General features: G+C 41.8%; 1 protein-coding gene and 1 non-coding gene across 2 annotated transcripts in view; one reads left to right on the plus strand and one right to left on the minus strand.

Annotated features, from left to right (window-relative positions):
• The window catches only part of LOC101660439 (S-adenosylmethionine synthase-like), a 118198-nt gene that overhangs the window by 13372 nt on the left and 96400 nt on the right, over positions 1 to 8426 (plus strand). The window lies entirely within an intron of this gene.
• On the minus strand, positions 7742 to 7813 carry TRNAA-CGC. The gene has a single exon. It is a non-coding gene; the product is annotated as a tRNA-Ala (tRNA).

The following is an 8426-nucleotide window of genomic DNA, read 5'->3' on the forward strand; positions in this document are numbered from 1 at the left end:
ATCGTTGCTACATCGCACCCTGACTGGCTCATCTGCTCCCCAAGACCCCTCTGCAAGGGGATCTCCAGTGGCCTACAAATGGGCTTTGGGTCTCCACTCTGCACTCCCCACCCCTACCCCCGTCTTCTATTTTCTTCATTCTTATTTGATGTTGCTTTTGTGCTGTCTCTGGGGGGGTAACAAAGAGCATGCGGGTGGGGCAGGCACTACTAGCATCTGGGTGTGCACTCTACTGCTTGGTACAGCTGTGATCCAGAAACAGGAGATCAGCTCTCTTTCAGACACTGAAAGCTGGAAGAGCAATGAGGTGCCCATATGCCTTGGGGAGGTCTGGACGCCCCTCTCCCCACAATGGTGGGCCATGTCAGTAGAGGGACAGCTGGTTATTCAGAGCATAGGTAGCCACATGATAAGTCACAATTGTCTGGTCCTGCACACAGCCCGGGCCAAACCCTAGTGCCTCTTCCTTTGTTTTGAAAGTTTTGTTACACTCACCCCATTGAAAGGTTTTCTCATTAATAATTTTCTCATGCTGAATGATACTTGATGTCCAGATATATGATTTTCCACATTGAAGTCATGCAAAGGGCGTCTTTCCTGTACAGAATGTCTGATGTGCTGTGAAGCATCGTAGCTGGCTAAAATCTTTACCACGCTCCTCACAGACATGTTTTCCTCCAGTCTGAGTGCGTAGGTGAGTTTTGGAGATGGGATGTCTGAATGAAGTCTTTGCCATATTCCCCACATACATAGGGTTTATCCCCAACATGAGTTCGCTGATGAACAGTGAGTTTATTCTTTCAGCTAAAGGCTTTTCCACATTCACCACATACATAGGATTTCTCTCCAGTATGAGTTCACTGGTGAACAGTGAGGTCCTTCTTCCAGGGAAAGGCTTTTCCACATTCACCATATACATGGGGTTTCTCTCCAGTATGAGTTCGCTGATGAACAGTGAGAACATTCTTCCAGCTGAAGGCTTTTCTGTCACCGTATACGTGGGGTTTCTTACCTGTGTGAAATGTCTGATGTGCTGTAAGGCATTGCTTCCAGCTGAAAGCTTTACCACACTCAGCACATACGTGGGGTTTCTCTCCACTGTGAGTTCACGGATGAGCAGTGAAAGCACGGTTTCTGGTGAAACCTTTCCCACATTCACTGCATACACAGGACATCCCTGCCACATGAGTTTTCTGATGTCATCCCTGCCACGTGAGTTTTCTGAATCACTTGGAGGTATGATTTACTATGATAAGCTTCGCCACATTCGAAGCATGTATTTGGTTTTTGTCCTTTATGCGGTTCAATAATGTGCAGTGAGTTTGAATATGTTGTCGAATTCTTGCCAACCCTGACTGCATTCATAAGCTTTTTCTAGAAAATGAATGAACTGATGCTCACAGAGGAAAGACTACTTGAAGAAGGATTTCCCACATTTATCGCCTATGTGTGGTTTCTCAATTTTGTCAGATTCCTGATGCTGAATGCATTGTGATTTCATGGTATTGGGTTTTCCACACTCGGGAAATTTCATTTCAGTACAAAATTGCTCTTGTTCAATATCGAGAAAAACTTTCTCGTCTCCATTGGACACAACTGACTTCTTTATTTGGCTTCTCTTCTTTTGATTTAATACTGGAATGATTAAATCTGGTTTTGCTATTTTTTCATGTATGCCAAGTACCTCACAATTTTCCTGTAAAGAATAATTGTTTTTGTGCTGATGAAGAATATTTTCCAATGTATTAAATTTATAGACTTATTTGGTTCTGTCCATGCTTCTTTTATGTTGCGACTAATCAAGCAAATGATCGTCAGCTTCCTGGATCTCAATGGAAACCAGCTTGCAACAGTTCTCCAATGTCACCTCCTGATTTAGAGTCTTCTGAGCAGGATTCAGGAGCTGCCATTCCTCCCAGGTGAACTTTACTGCCACATCGTTTCCACATTCTGAAGACTTACGTATTTACTTGATGGCTAATTAGTTTTGTGAGATGCTGCAGAGCAAATCATGGAACATCTTGAACCTCTACCACCTAGGGACTGGTCTACTGCTGCTCCTGCACAATGAACTGAGCCTTGACCATTTTCTTGGGTCCTTAGGACACTACGGGCAACTGGGATGCTGTATGTTTGTCCTGTCTGGATCAACTCCAATTATGTTCACAAATTGCAATCTCTTGTGAGGATATCCCCCAAATAATAATACCCAAACCAGGCACTTCTTCCTCCTTCCTCGAAGCTGCTGGCGATGCCCAATCTGCAGGCCTGTTTGGAGTCAGGTGAATGGATTTGGTTCACAACTCAGTGAGAAGTTGAAATCCTTCCTTGTGATACTTCAATGTGCAAGATAGTAGTAACAGATTTCTAGCTCCCTAGACTGGACCGCATTTCTCTGTCGCAAATCTTTGTTCACCTGAGGCCAGGTTTCTAAGAGTTTCCATTATCACATGTCTCTAGCGTTTCCTCTACAAAAGATCCAGCAATGCCCATTCGTCCTAGGAGCAGTCCACAGCCACCTCTTCAACAGCCACGGTGTCCTACTTTTCAGTCCCTCCATGGGTGCACTCTTGTGTATTTTGTACCTTCATGGAGATAGGCCAAGCCTCGTGGGATGCTCACGCTGAACCTTCTCAATCAGAAGAAGTCATCTGTCTCTTTCTTCTCTTCAATTACACAATCGTCCTTTAGGACCCTTCCGGATGCGAGGCTGGATCTCACAGTTTTGGTTCATCTTGTTTTTGTTTTGGATTTGCATTTTGGATTTCTTTCAGTACTATCAGTTCCTGATCATACACTAACTCCAGAGTTGGTTGAACATGAACCGATTATTTTGGGGACAGTGACACTGTATATTCTTTCCATCTTCTTTTCATATTTTCTGCATAGTTCAATACTATAGAATCCTTCAATAGTACAACTCAAGACTTGACTTTGTCCAACCCACCTCCACTCCCAATGCTTCAGCTTGACATATGCTGAATGTTTTCTTCTCTTTTGGTTTTCTAACTCCAAGTCTTAACACAGTTCATTATAATATTTTTGCCTTCTTTAGCCACCCATTGAAATCTCCTTTTCAGCAATTTTACTTCACTTCTTTTTGTTTTAGCTTCTCTACATCCTGAAGCAAGTTTCAGAGTCTCATCTGATATCCATTTGGAGCTTTTCTTTCTTTCTTCTCTTTTTAATGGCCTTTTGCTTTATTTGTATATGAGTCATATGTTTATTTGTATATAGATGACCTAGATGGGTCATCCAACAAGTCATCTGGGGTTAGATTTGTTTCAGAGCTGTTGTTGATCTGGTCTCTAAATTAAGATTGGTGTATTCAAAGCCATACTTCAGCTCTTATGGACTTGTTTTAATTTTCTCCACCTTCCATTTGAGTTTGCATATGAGCAATTGATGATCTGTCCCAGAATTGGCCCCTGGCTTTGTTTGAGTTAATGGTATTGAGCTTCTCTATCACCTCTTCTGATAGATGTAGTCAATTCAATGTCTGTGTAATCCATCTGGCAAGATTCATGTATCTAGTCTCTGTTTACGTTGTTGAATAACATATTTGCAATGAATAAGTAATTACTAGCATCAAGGTCATATTTTAAACTACTAATCATTCTGCTTGGTCCCAACTCTCATATTCTAATCACCAGTATTTATCAATACATCTTGATTGTATGTTGATTAATTTCATAATGTAGAAATTAACAAAAAACCTTCCAGCTTCCCAGCCTTGGCGTTAATGGTTGGTGCACACATGTGCATAATAGTTGTATTAACTGGTCTTCCTAGTAGATATACAGACATTATCCTATCACTGTCAGTACAGATCTTGAAATGTTCTTTTTGAGATGAATGCTGTGTCATCCCTCTTCACCTATCACTCCAGGCATAGTAGACCACATGATTCTTGGATTCAAAATGACCAATACCAGGAAATTCCACCTCACTCATAAGGAAAATCCCAATAGGGAATTTTAACCATTGGAAAAGAAACCCAAGGTACTGTCTCACCCCATGTACTTCATCGTTCCTGGAATGCATCCATCCCCCAAATCCCTTCCTCCTTTACTAAGACCAAGCCTGCGCTGCAAATCCCTGCCTATTTTGCTTCTTTGAACTTGCTTGCTTCTCTGACCTTGCTCGTGCAGATAAAGAATAAAAGCTAATGCCCACCGCCACTAGAGAGTTATTCCAGAACACTAGTTCCTCTGGGTCACTGGCTAATAAATTTTTTCTCTTTCAAGTTCTCTACCTGGTCATTCCTGAGTCACTATTTTGCTGTCTCAATAATATTTTAACTAATCTCTTTGCTTTCTTGTAATATTACTTATCATTCTAAATCTACTTTCACATTAGTTAAAGAATTTACTTTATAAGATTAAAGTTTGGTTATGATTATCTCTTGTTTGTAATGCTCAAAGAACAGTTTGCTTCTCATGAAATGCAGAAACCTGGAGGTTTTCATGTAATCCAGAAAGGCTGAGGTGACCCTGAAATGGTCTTGCAGCCTTGACCCTGGGAAATATTGGTCTACTAAGTCCCATTTCCATAAACAAATGACCTAGATGATCTAGTGAAGAACATTTTGTCTTGGGTGTTGTGCTCTTTGGGAAGAAGTATCTATTTACAGTTTTAAAAGAAACTTCAAAGGTGAGACGAGAACTATGTTTTAGGGTAAATCAGTAGACATTTTCATTGCTCTTCAAGACAGTACTGTTGGAAGAACCTTTCATGACCACAAATTGTTTTGTTCGTTCTATTCCAACTGCCTTTTTAATGGGAATGGATAATTACTAGCGATAAGATGGGTTATCAGAATCTTTGGAAGTTCTTTTATTTTTCTTTTTTTGGCAACATTTTTGACTCCTTATTTGAAAGGTTACCCTGACTTGCAAATCATGTATTAAATAAACTACAATGGACTTCCATGATTGGCATAATATGTTTCTTGCTTTAATATGCTAATTATCTCTTCATTCATTGCCTATTGAATTCCAGGAAGGCATGCATTGAGAAATTGTCATTGGGAGGTTTTGATGTTGCTCTTCCTTGGACTCAACTCCTTTATTCTGCTTAGGTAATCTGACATTTTCAGAGTCAGATTTTCCCAGGTTTCTGTCATTACTCTGTTGTTGTTGCTGGGGGCCATGGAGTCAGTAAGGAGCCTATTTATAATAGGCCAAAACACTGCTTGGTCCTGGGCCATTCTCACAATTGTTCTTATGTTTGAGCCCATTGTTGCAGTCACTGTATCAATCCATCTCCTTAAAGTTCTTCTTAAAGGCCTTAAAGGCCCCTCTACTTTACCAAGCATGATGTCCTTCTCCAAGGACTGGTCTTTCCGAACAACACCTCCAAAGTACTTGAGATGAAGTCTTAGCATCCTTGCTTCTAAAGAGCATTCTGGTTGTGTTAGGTTTCTCGGGTTGTTTACCTCAGTTCTTGCTTCTTAACGCTGAAATAATTCATGTAGCAGAAGCACTTTTGTACTCCAAGTAACTTTTATGAGTGAAAGGGAAGTTTCAGGTATTACAGTCTCAAAAAGTATACACTATCTCTGGAAAGAGTGCAAGGTCGCAGGGCAGGGCATGGGAATGTTCTCTATTGAAAATGGCTGTTTTAGGGGATCCCAAAAGAGTCCACAGAGCCAAAAGAATGCCTGAACCCAGAGCACAGAAAAACAAGAGAGTTTGGGCCCCAGAGAGCATGCAGGCCCCTGGACTCCCCACATGTGGAAGAAATCTCACCCTCTGACCTGCAAGAGAGCACCTGAACAAGAGGGAGTGGCTTGCCCTCAGTCTGGTATTTACCCCTCCCATCCTTACTGGCTTGGGAGGCATGGTTGAGGTCATTGATCTTATTGGCTGAGTTTAAGCACACCCGTATGATGTCATGTGCCTAGGCTGTGGCCAGGTTTAGCTTTACCTGTCCATAGATGGCTTTAGTCTGCACATGCTCTGTTTTAGTTTTCCCATAGGTGTCTAATTAGTCTGATTTCTTTCCAATTCCTTTACCGTAGCAGTGCCAGCTGATTTTCATTTAGGGTAGGCATATGGTGGAGACACCCCCTTTTATCCATAATCTAGCTACCTGTCAGTAACATTTCTCCCCAAATAGATTGTTTTTCTTCTATAATACTTTCAACATTATTCTCCAGCGCACTAATTAAAATGCATCAATTCTTCTTCAGTCTTCCTTATTCAATGTTCAACTTTCATATACATATGAAGCGATTGAAAATATGCCTTGGGTCAGGCACACCTTAGTCCTCAAAGTATCACCCTTGCTTCTCGGCACTTAGGAGGTCTTCTGCAGCAGATATATCCAATACAATGTGTCATTTGATCTTTTAAAAATATATATTTTTTAATCATTTGATCTCTTGACTGCTGTTTCCATGAACAATGATGGTGGATACAAGCAAGACAAAATACTTGACAACTTGACTCTTTTCTTGGTTTGTCATGATGTCTCCTATTGATCCTGTTTTGAGGATTTGGGCTTCCTTCATTCACATTGAGTTGTAATCCATACTGAAGGCAGTACTCTAGACCTGGCTAATTAGATATTCTTTTCCATTTAAGGCAACTATATTCAGTGGTTGGATTTTGTGATCAAGAACTCTGGTGGATACAGAGTTCAAAACCTTTGAGAGGCTGTATAACCTCCCACCTTTCCCTGTCCCATTCTATGGCCCAGCCATATAAAACTACCTACATTTTCCAACAATTTGTGTTATGTCTTCATACCACATACCTACTGTTTATTATGACTAGACTAACATGTGACTCTTCTCTCCAGCTATAACCCTTCCATTCTTATTTTCTAAATACAAGTCACCAGTGTTTATTTATGTTGGTATGTGTGTAAAATTCTATGACCCTGTTCCTCAAGAAGAGTTCATCCTACCCTTTTCTGTATCCCAGTGTTTCTTTTTACAAACCTCCCATATACACGTATGATACAGGCTTGCAAATAGTCTTTGGTCACCGAAATTTCCATTGTATCCATTTACTTAGCATATTGACATAATAGCACCGACAAGGCATTTCACTGATGTTGATGGAACAAATGACTGGACATTTTCTTAACAGCAACAAAGAAATACTTGTTTCCATTTTAGTCTGTTTTGTGAATGGGGATGGAATTGATGGCAATGAGTCTTTTTTGTGTCCCCCCCACCCCCACCCCCGTTTATGGGCTTCTACATAACTTCACCTTCCATTCCACAGGCTATTTCTAACCTGGGCTGCTTCCCCAAACCTCCTGTAGTAGAAGTGACCATCTCACCTTCACAGAGTTTTGGTAGTAGGGCCAACAATGCAGTGCGAAATCGTAATCGAGATTAGTAATGATCTAGCACATTAAGATACCCCCTTTATGGTCCTGTGGTGGACCCTTGAGGAAGGATATGAAAGACCCAGCTAATTATTAAAATGTCATACTACCTCCCAGCTCAAAACTACGAAAAGATACGTTGTTTTTTCTGATCCCTCTCCCTCCTACCCCACCACTGGAGAGTGAGAAAAGGTAGAGTCTGAATATAAATCTCTGATAGGCAGCTGTTGTTCTTCCTGGGTGTTTTCATGGTATTAATTTATTCTACCTTTGAACAGCTCAGGAAGTAGGAAAAATTGCGATTATTAACGAACTAGATGAAAATAAATTTCTTAATAAATCCAGGTTAACAGAATTAAACAAAAAGGGACAGGATTTTCTTTTTAAAGAAAAGGATTTCTGGAGATGCCGGGGATCGAACCCGGGGCCTCATACATGCGAAGCATGCGCTCTACCACTGAGCTACATCCCCTGATGTAGGACAGCTGTTAGATAGAGTCCCTGTCCTTTTAATAGCCAGAAATGTTTGCTGTAATTATTTTATCTAGTGGATAAGATAATTCATCTCAGGATGAATTCCTTCCACCACTTCTGCCAAATGGCACCCAAGTAGCTCCGACCCTTCTTCTGTCCGGAATCACACGTCACCCAAACCTCACCGTGCACAGTTTGAATAATTTCAGCACTGTTTCCCTCTCCGAGGCCCTCACATGCGTATTCTAGTAGCCAAAATCCCGGGCGGAAAGACCTAAGGTAAACGTTCTCCTAGTCAAAGAACCTATAAAACACGACCCAAATTCCTTTTCCATCCATAGGTGGCATCTTTGGGGCTATCGATCCCTCTTGACCTCGCTCCAAACAGCTATCCAGACGCACGACAAGGTGCAAATCCTGCTCTCGTTGGTCTCTGTCCCCGCAAACCCCGGCTGGCCCCAGCAGACCTCCCGGTGTCTGTGAACTTGGGCTGCATGAAAAACCCTCGTTTTTACAAGGCACGTTTCTTTGCGCCCCACCGCTTTCCCGGAGCCCTGGCTTCGGCCCGGCCCCGCACCCCGGAGCGTGACCCAGAGCGCCGGGCCCCGGGG

This window comes from Echinops telfairi, unplaced genomic scaffold (genome assembly GCF_000313985.2).
Source record: "Echinops telfairi isolate 266 unplaced genomic scaffold, ASM31398v2 ScPeMD7_7441;HRSCAF=8479, whole genome shotgun sequence".
NCBI classification, from domain to species: Eukaryota; Metazoa; Chordata; class Mammalia; order Afrosoricida; family Tenrecidae; genus Echinops; species Echinops telfairi.